The sequence below is a fragment of the Lepisma saccharinum genome, chromosome 18 (assembly GCF_977018435.1).
Source record: "Lepisma saccharinum chromosome 18, izLepSacc3.1, whole genome shotgun sequence".
Taxonomy (NCBI): Eukaryota; Metazoa; Arthropoda; class Insecta; order Zygentoma; family Lepismatidae; genus Lepisma; species Lepisma saccharinum.
The window spans coordinates 5099918-5109258 of NC_139246.1; the positions used below are offsets into that span (position 1 = coordinate 5099918).

Consider the following 9341-nt stretch of genomic DNA (forward strand, 5'->3'; position numbering starts at 1 on the left):
CACACATTCTTATCATTCCTCAAGATTTTTAACGATACTCTGGATAATTTGTTTACAATTCCATTATTTATGGTTACTGTGACCACAAATTTACCTTTCCATATATTTAGAAGTATTATCACACACCTTGAATGGGATTTCTAAGTAAATACATATTCAGTCCTACAAAACGTGGATAGTAAAAAGCATTTCTGCAATTAATGCACCATACACTACATAAATAGTATAAATATCTAATTTGTTGGGAAGTATCTATTATAAATTTATTTGAGCCAAAGCATACATTAATCGTACATATGGGCCAACTTTGAAGTACTCAACTTGCTAGAATAAATTCAGCTTTTTATATAAATAAAAAATAGAATTCAGGAAAGATATAACTTTCTACAGACATTCCAGTTTTCCTCAGAGCATACCGTTCCGACGCCCACAAGAATAAACGATAAATTAATGAAATTTGTTATTTTTGCGTGTTATGCTTGTTGTTTTCATAATTTAAAGGTAAAATTGCCATTGTATGTTGTATCTTAAGTTTTCTAATAAATAAATATGTACTATGCAGGTCCATATTAAAATTCAGGATCCATGTCTTCATTATTTTTTTCGCTTTGACGAATTCGTGTTATTCTTCATTTATGTACCTAACATTTTTGTGCGCATGCGTCCCCAAGGTTCATATTCACGCAGTTGACAAAACAGTCGCTGTCAACAGGCTCTTCATCACTTTGACTCTAGAAAATAAGATATTGTTTGGTTAGAATAACAATTTAGATACAACCTTCATAAATTAAAATATTCAGAGCTTACTCCTATGGTTTATCCATATCTTGCAATCTTATCATGTTCTCTCCCTACCCTTAAAATACTTTCCCAAATTTATAGCCATGAGTGAACAATTTCGTGTCATGTAGGGGACAAAAGAAACACTGCCTCTTAGTTTATTTCTGTGAATTTTTAAATTATGAAAAATATTTTTTAAGACAGAGAAGGTGGAGTTGAGGGGCGAAATGTAACTGTTAATTGAGATTTTTTTTGGTGTCGCGGCTGGCACTCAGTAGAAAACACAAGTAAATCGAAAAGTTAAAAAAATATGTAAAATGCCTTCTAATTTACAACTTAATTATGTATAATACTTGAATTTTTATCCAAAAAACAATTTTAATTTCTCACTCACAAGATAGGATAAAGTTACAGCATTGCATTTAATTTTTAAAAATTGAGGTTCAGGAGCGCTTTCACATGAAATGCCCCAAGGGTGTATATTTACTTGCTAATACTGGGTGAGTCTGTTAAAAGAGTCCCCGTGAAAAATGTGCTCCTTGCATGTAGGCAACCCTGGTACACCGAAGAGAAGAGCGGGGTAGAGAACAGTCCAGGATTTCGGTGCCAAGCAGTTTAGACAACTTGACATAGGGTGCGTTCCGAAAGTCTTAACGAAACGAATGCATTCAACGGAAATAACTGGGCTCGTGAATTTGGTGAAACCAGTTATTTTACAGACTTATGGGACACACTAGGCGAAAGCGCAGGCGCAGCGTATTATTTAGAGAAAGTTTCCACATGGCGTTCAGCGGAAGGAATGTTCTTATGACAAAAATAAACTCTACTGTGGACACTCTTACTAATTTTCATCAGATTCTAGGAACGGTTAAGGCATACTCATCTTGTGCATGTTGCTTCATATCGCTATCTGTTAAAATTATAATACATTTTCCGAACTAGTGCAGTTTGAATCCATCCGATGTCTGAAAGCAGCTGACGATTCTCACTGAACAAACCAGCCTCCTGGCCCGTGCGTTTGGTGAATGCGACTTTTGGGACAGCATAATGAAACTAACGAAACGCACGGAAGCACTTGTGGGACAGCCAGTTACCATAACACGTTTAACGCCTTAAATTCGTTCGACTTTCGGAACGGGCCCATAGATAGAGAGGGATTGAAAAGAAAGTGTCCAGTAGTGACCTTGAGGGAGGCAGCGTGCAGGTCAGTTGAGAGGCGAGGAAAGTTGTGTGTGTGGTTCGGTGGGTCAGCATGGTGTTAACGGTGCAGCAGCGTATCTTCGTTGTCGAGACGTATGCTCGCCTCGGTTCTTGGAAACAGTGTGCAGATTTGTTTACGACGGAGTTCGCGGTGAATGAAGTTCCAGCGAAGGTCCCAACCAAATCAGTAATGCAAAAACTGATTGCAAAATGGCGGGAGACCGGATCTGTGCTGAATAGGCCAAAAGTGCGTCCAAAGACTGTCCGAACTGAGGCAAAGGTGGGCGACGCAGCGCAGCTAATGATACGCAGTCCACGAAAATCATCTCGGCGTTTGGCACAACAGTTGTAGGTGTCCCAGTCAACCACTATACGGATCCTGAAGCAGGACTTGAACTTGCACACATTGAAAGTTACCGTGATGCATCAGGTGCGGGATGTGGACAAGGCAGCTCGCAGCTCGCGTGCAGTTTTGTGAGTGGTTTCTGTCCAATATTGCTCCGGAGGTGCTGCAGGATGGTTACTTGTTCATTTTCGATGAAGCATGGTTCCATCTGTCAGGCTACATAAACTTCCAGAACACGCGACACTAGTCAGGTGACAATCCACACGTGTTCATGAAGGTTCCACTGCACGCCCAGATACTCTGTGTCTGGTGTGCCGTGTCGTCACGGGAATGATGCTGTGAACTCGGCTCGTTACATCAGTAACATATTCAACGTGTTTGTTGAACAACTGACTGAGGATGAGCGAAAGAACGCTTACTTTCAGCAGGATGGAGCCACGGCGCATACAGCATGTGCAACGATCACGCACATTGAGTCAGTGTTCTCGCCTGATCGCGTCATCAGCCGTGGAATGAACCAACCTTGGCCACCTCGTTCTCCAGATTTATCACCCTGTGATTTCTTGTTGTGGGGAGCTCTAAAGGGACAGGTGTATAGCAACAACCCTCACACACTCGAAGAAATCCAGAACAACATTATCACAGCTATCTAGGCCATCCCGCAGGATGTCCTCGCCAGTGCTTATCAGAACATGTGGTATCGTCTGCACACGTGCCTCGAGGTCAACGGAGGACATTACCAGCACCTCCTCTAGGTAGGTTGTTGTCACACTGTACTTTATTTACAGAAAGGATGTTTCATTAATTTTCGTTTTTGTCAAGTTGTCTAAACTGCTTGGCACCAATATCCTGGACTGTTCTCTACCCCGCTCTTCTCTTCGGTGTACCAGGGTTGCCTACATGCAAGGAGAACATTTTCTACGGGGCCTCTTTAACAGACTCACCCAGTATAATTAGCTTATAAAAGTCTGGGGGACTACAGTCTATGCGCTACTAAGAAGACCCTGCCTCATCATTTTCTTCTAAAAGGCCAAGCGCCCACAGTTCACAGGCTTTCCACATCTTACCCTCTCTTGATGGATAACTAACTAACTCCCTAGCCTTCTTAAACCCGAAGGTTCATGGCTGCAGCAACACAGGCCTTCCATCTTTCCCTATCTTGAGCAAGTTCTATATACTCTTTTCCATCCCTACCGATTTCCCTTAGGTCCATCTCAACGTTGTCCCTCCATCTTCGTATTGGCCTTCCTACAGGTATCTTACCATCAGGTTTCCCAACAAGAATCCTGTAAACTCCTATTTCCTCTCCTATTCGTGCCACATGGCCTGCCCACCTAAGTCTTCTTGATTTAATTATTCTAATAATATCTGGATATGAATACAAATTATGTAGTTCTAAATTATGTAACCTTCTCCACTCACCTGTCTCCTCATCCCTTTTAGGTCCAAAGATTTTCCTAAGGATCTTATTTTCAAATACTCTCAATTTATGTTCCTCTTTCAATGTAAGGGACCAAGTTTCACACCCATATAATACTACAGGCAAAATTACTGTTTTGTATATTTTAACTTTTAGTTTTTTAGATATTAAACGAGAAGACAAAAGTTTATGAAGAGAGAAGTAACATGAATTTCCTGAATTAAGCCTACTTTTTATTTCCTCTTTAATATAATTTTCATGTGTTAATATTACTCCTAAGTACTTGAATTTGGAAACTGGTTCAAACGAGTTGTTATCAATAATTAGATTTTGATTATTACCTAACACTTGGTTTCGGCCTGTAAGCATATATTTAGTTTTCTCTGTGTTAACTTCCAAACCTATCTCTTTAGAAGTTTTGAAAAATATTATAGCATTATTCTTAATTGTATTCACATCATCCCCCAGTAAGTCTACATCATCTGCATATGCTAACAACTGAGTCACACCATTTAATTTTATTCCTTCTTTAGTTTCTTTTACCTTCCTAACAACATATTCTAAGGCAAAATTAAAGAGCAATGGAGATAATGCATCTCCTTGTTTTAATCCATCATGAATTGTAAATTTGTTAGACATATTAATACCCACACGAATTTTACTTTCTGTTTCACTGGTGCATATTTTTATCATACTAACAAGCTTCTTAGGTATTCCAAACTCTACTAATATAATATACAATTTATCTTTTTTGACCGAATGATATGCTTTTTTGAAATCAATGAATAGCTGATGGACATTTTGATTATATTCCCACTTTTTTTCAAGTGTCTGTCTGATGTGAAAAATTTGATCTGTAGTTGATCTGTTGCGTTTAAATCCACATTGATAATCACCTATAATTTCATTAGCATATGGGGTTAGTCTTGTTAAAATAATGTTAGATAATATTTTATATGTTGTTGAGAGTAGAGAAATTCCACGGTAATTATTGCAGTTCATTTTATCACCCTTTTTAAACACAGGAACAATTATGGATTCTTTCCACTGTTGAGGGATTTCTTCTCTATTCCATATTAAACAAATTAATTTATGAATTTGACATACTAATGAATTTCCACCATATTTAATTAACTCAGCTGGTATTAAATCAATGCCAGGTGCTTTGTTATTCTTTAGCCTTTTAATAGCATCTTTAACTTCAGTAAAGTTAGGTTCTGCTGTGTGTACTTCATTTACTTCTGATTTATCTCCTACATGGACATTTAAAAGTTCATTAAAGTAGTTCTTCCATCTATTTAGAATATCGCTTGGGTCAGCTAGAAAATCACCGTCTTTATCTTTTATCAAGTTTACTTTAGGTTACCAACCCTTTCTAAACTCATTTACACCTTTATATAAATCTCTGATATTTTTATTATTGCTGTTTGTTTCAATTTCGTTAATTTTGTTTTTCAAGTAATCTCTTTTTTTACTTCTAAACGTGCGGTTAACTTCTCGCTTTATTCTATTATAATTGTTTAGATTTGTATCATCAGAGTTATTTAACCACCTAAGTCTAGCCTGATATCTTATTTCTATTAGATTATGACATTCATTATCAAACCATGGCTTACTTTTTCTCGGTTTATGGTATCCTATACTTTCTTTAGCTGCTGATTCTATTGCATTACGTATGTGCTCCCAATTCTTATTTACGTCTGTTTCATTTATATTTTCATCGTCATTTAAATCCTGCAAAATATCAAATCTATTTGACAATTTAATTTGGTAATCTTTCTTAATTCTTTCATCCGTAAACTTTCCTGTATCAAATTTTAGAACTCTTGACGGATAAGTTGGCTGAAACTGCCTGCCTATATCTGAACCGTCACTGTAGCGATCAGCGGCATGTTTCAGGGAAGGAAAGGTTGAGTTATTGTTTTAAGTTCACACTATGTAAATATGGGGGACTGGACCTACAGTTTAAAGTGGGATCCGAACCACTATGTGCCTCCACCGGATATCGAATCCAGGCACCCTGATTAGAAGGTGAGGACGTTACCACTATACTATCGGAGAGGTTCTATGAAGATTGAAAGAGAACAGGAGAGAATGTACATCACTGCACCTCTCTCATTGTATTGATTACTGGAGGGAAAATTACAAGAGCGACTCAGTGCTATCATCGTTTGTCGATGCAACCAGCAAGATTTATGGATGTGATTTCTCCTAGGTTGAATAAACTAAGGCCGTTATGCAATGTCAAGTAGTGTAATCAGGTCATGATTACAGGAAAATTAATCTCCCTTCTGTTCAGAAAATATTGATAGAACCCTGTGAGATAATTAAAATGATTTTTTTTCTTTTCACTTCATGTATATTATTATAGCTAGAACGGGGATAGTGTAAGTGATGTCTAACGATATGAACTTACCATTACTACAGCAAAGGCAAGAAGCAACAGAAAGATGATTCGTTCTGTGTACATTTCTCCGGCTTGTGATTCACCTTCTTCCAGTTGACACCTGCAAATCAATTGGTTAGATCTGGAATGTTCACGTCTACATTATAACATCGTTTTATAATTGGAGGGAATCAACGGTAACATAGACTAAAAAAAGACACACACACATACATACAGATAAAAACAAAGTAATTCAGGTGCCAGCCCTTTTTCCCCTCAGGAGCCAGTATTTTTTTCTTTTTTTGCCAGATAAGTAACTAACTCTCTAGCCTTCTTGAGCCCGAAGGTTCATGGCTGCAGCAACACAGGCCTTTCATCTGTCCCTATCCTGAGCAAGACGTATATACTCTTTTCCATCCCTAACAATTTACATTAGTTACATCTCAACATTATCCCTCCATCTTCGTCTTGGTCTTCCTACAGGTCTCTTACAATCAGGTTTCCAAACAAAAATCCTGTAAACTCCTCTTTCCTCTCCCATTCGTGCCACATGACCTGCCCAACTAAGTCTTCTTGATTTAATAATCATTCTAATAATATCTGGACATGAATACAAATTATGTACTTCTAAATTATGTAACCTTCTCCACTCACCTGTTTCCTCATCCTTTTTCCTAAGGATCTTATTTTCAAATACTCTCAATTTATGTTCCTCTTTCAATATAGGGACCAAGTTTCACACCCATATAATAATACAGGCAAAATTACTGTTTTGTATATTTTAACTTAAGTTTCTTAGATGTTAAACGAGAAGACAAGAGTTTATGAAGTGAAAAATAACATGCATTTCCTGAATTAAGCCTGCATTTCATTTTCTCTTTAATATAATTTTCATCTGTTAGTACAGAGCATTCCCTGACATTCGCTACGAGACTCGGCGGCAAACGGCCCGGCATCAGCGCTTGTCTTTCCCGGTGAACGGGTCCGCGACAGTCGGTAGAGTCGGCTATTAAAATTACAGTTTTCATATTGTGTACCAACCTTGACTACAGAAGGTGTTGAAAATGATGTCCCTCTGCTGCAACACATTCCTGGCATCTCCGAAGGAAATTGGCATTTACACGTGCAAGTTCGTCTACTGTAATTCTCGTACAATACTCTCTTTTAACAAGCGCTGATGCCGGGCCGCTTTCCGCCGAGTGTCGTAGCGAATGTCTGGGAATGCTCTGTATTTATTACTCCTAAGTACTTGAATTTGGAAACTGCTTCAAACGAGATGTTATCAATAATTAGATTTTGATTATTACCTAACACTTGGTTTCGGCCTGTAAGCATATATTTAGTTCTCTCTTTGCTAACTTCCAAACTTATCTCTTTAGCTGCTTTGAAAGGTATTGTATTTACATCATCTCCCAGTAAGTCTACATCATCTGCATATGCCAACAGCTGAGTCACATCGTTCAATTTTAGTCCTTCGTTAGTCCTTTTTTCCAGATAGATAAAGAAAAACTATGAATCAAACTAAGATAAAGCTTCACATTTTAAATTTCTGAAGAGAGAGATATCGAAATAACCGTCAGTCAGCTTCCAGTCATCCTTACGAAATTGCATTATTTGTGTATACAGTAAACCCTCGTTAACACGAATCCCAAGGGATCGAAAATTCAGGAGTTCTTGTTAAAATAAATTCGTGCTAGCCGGGGACTCAAATTATTCCTACTTCATCTAGGATTTTCAGTTTTGTTTGGTTGTCTATGCCTGTCATCTTCCTCTTGGCCATGACTCCCGTCTTACTGCTTGCAACTTGATGTTTCTCGTACGTTTTAAAGAATAGAAAAACACATCTGAACACAACTGAATTTGTTGGTTAAATACGTATAAGCTCATTCTTAACGCGATGATCGCGAATGTCGACCAATTGCACCGAAGTTTCAATCTTAATATTACTCGTACTGGCTATGTTGTAAAGAATAGAAAAACACATTTGAACACATTGTTGATCTCAATTTGTTGGTTACAATACTGTATAAGTTGATTGTTGACAAGATGATAGAGATTGTTGAGCGATTTCTTACATACTTGTACATAGCAGAGGAACGACAGAGGAACAAAAAAAAATATGAAAAACTTTGAAAGTTCGTGTTAAATGAGATCTAATGACGTAACGGACTAAAAAACAGTTCGTAATTCTTGGTAACCGAAATTCGCGTTAACCGATAAAACTTTCTATAAGATATAATACATCCTTGCCCGGGACTAACGTTTTATTCATGTTAACCGAGTGTTCGTCTTAAGCGAGTTTGTGTTAACGAGGGTTTACTGTATTTGATGTTCTACTAAAATACAGAAAATGCACAAACAAGAAAACATATACTGTACTCCGCCGTGGGTTGTGGGTTCGAATCCCATTTGGTGTGTCAGAGACGACTTGCCACACTGGTGAGTCGTCGTCGCTCACAACCAGAGTCCAAGGCGCCAGGCAGATCGATATCTGGAGCAAGCGAACGAAAACATGGTCTCTGCTCAAGTAGTAACGCGAGAGGGAACGGTATTGCGTGAAGCCACTGCAGTTACCAGCCTTCGAGCAGCATGTACTGCTTCGCTCTGCCCACTCAACTTCCTCCCCATCTTTGACGTTACGCGCAACCTTCTTTCTAGAGTCCGAGTGCATTCGGAACATCTCCAGCTGACTGCGGGAGTCTAGCCAGCGAGCCTACGAGCAGTGTACAGCGTGAGCAATAGAGTAAGCTATAGGCGCAGAGTAGACAGGACGTCAGAGGTTCACTTCTTGATTGGAGGCGTCGGGAGTTATGACTCGCTCCCAAGGTGCAAGCTCAGAACGGCCAGAACTGTTACGGAAATAATCTCACTCTACGAATCTGTAGACACCCTGATAAACTTTACTTACCAATATCTGAAACGAGTCTCACTTGCTCACCGTGTCTGCTGCCCTTATGTACGATTTTCTAGCTCAAAGCCCGGTAGCTTTAATGTGACGGTAAACTATTATCAGGAACAAGCAAATGGGTTTCCATTTCGTTTCGATATTCTTCCTAATCCAATGAGCCTAATGTAATGAGTCGTAAAGGTTTAATTTCTGTTCTCGTCACACATTTATCGATTGACTACTTTGGTTTATTTTGCTTCGCTTATCTGTCACGTTTTGCTGATAGTGAAGATGAGGACAGGGTTGTTAAAGGTACAAAAGT

At 38.6% G+C, this 9341-nt stretch overlaps 1 long non-coding RNA gene across 1 annotated transcript; it reads right to left on the reverse strand.

Annotated features, from left to right (window-relative positions):
• Nucleotides 1-237: 237 nt before the first annotated feature.
• LOC146002352 (uncharacterized) lies at nucleotides 238-9139 on the reverse strand. Its single transcript, XR_014443698.1, has 3 exons — nucleotides 9041-9139; nucleotides 6163-6253; nucleotides 238-731 (listed from the first exon to the last, which is right to left on the reverse strand). It is a non-coding gene; the product is annotated as an uncharacterized LOC146002352 (long non-coding RNA).
• Nucleotides 9140-9341: the final 202 nt, after the last annotated feature.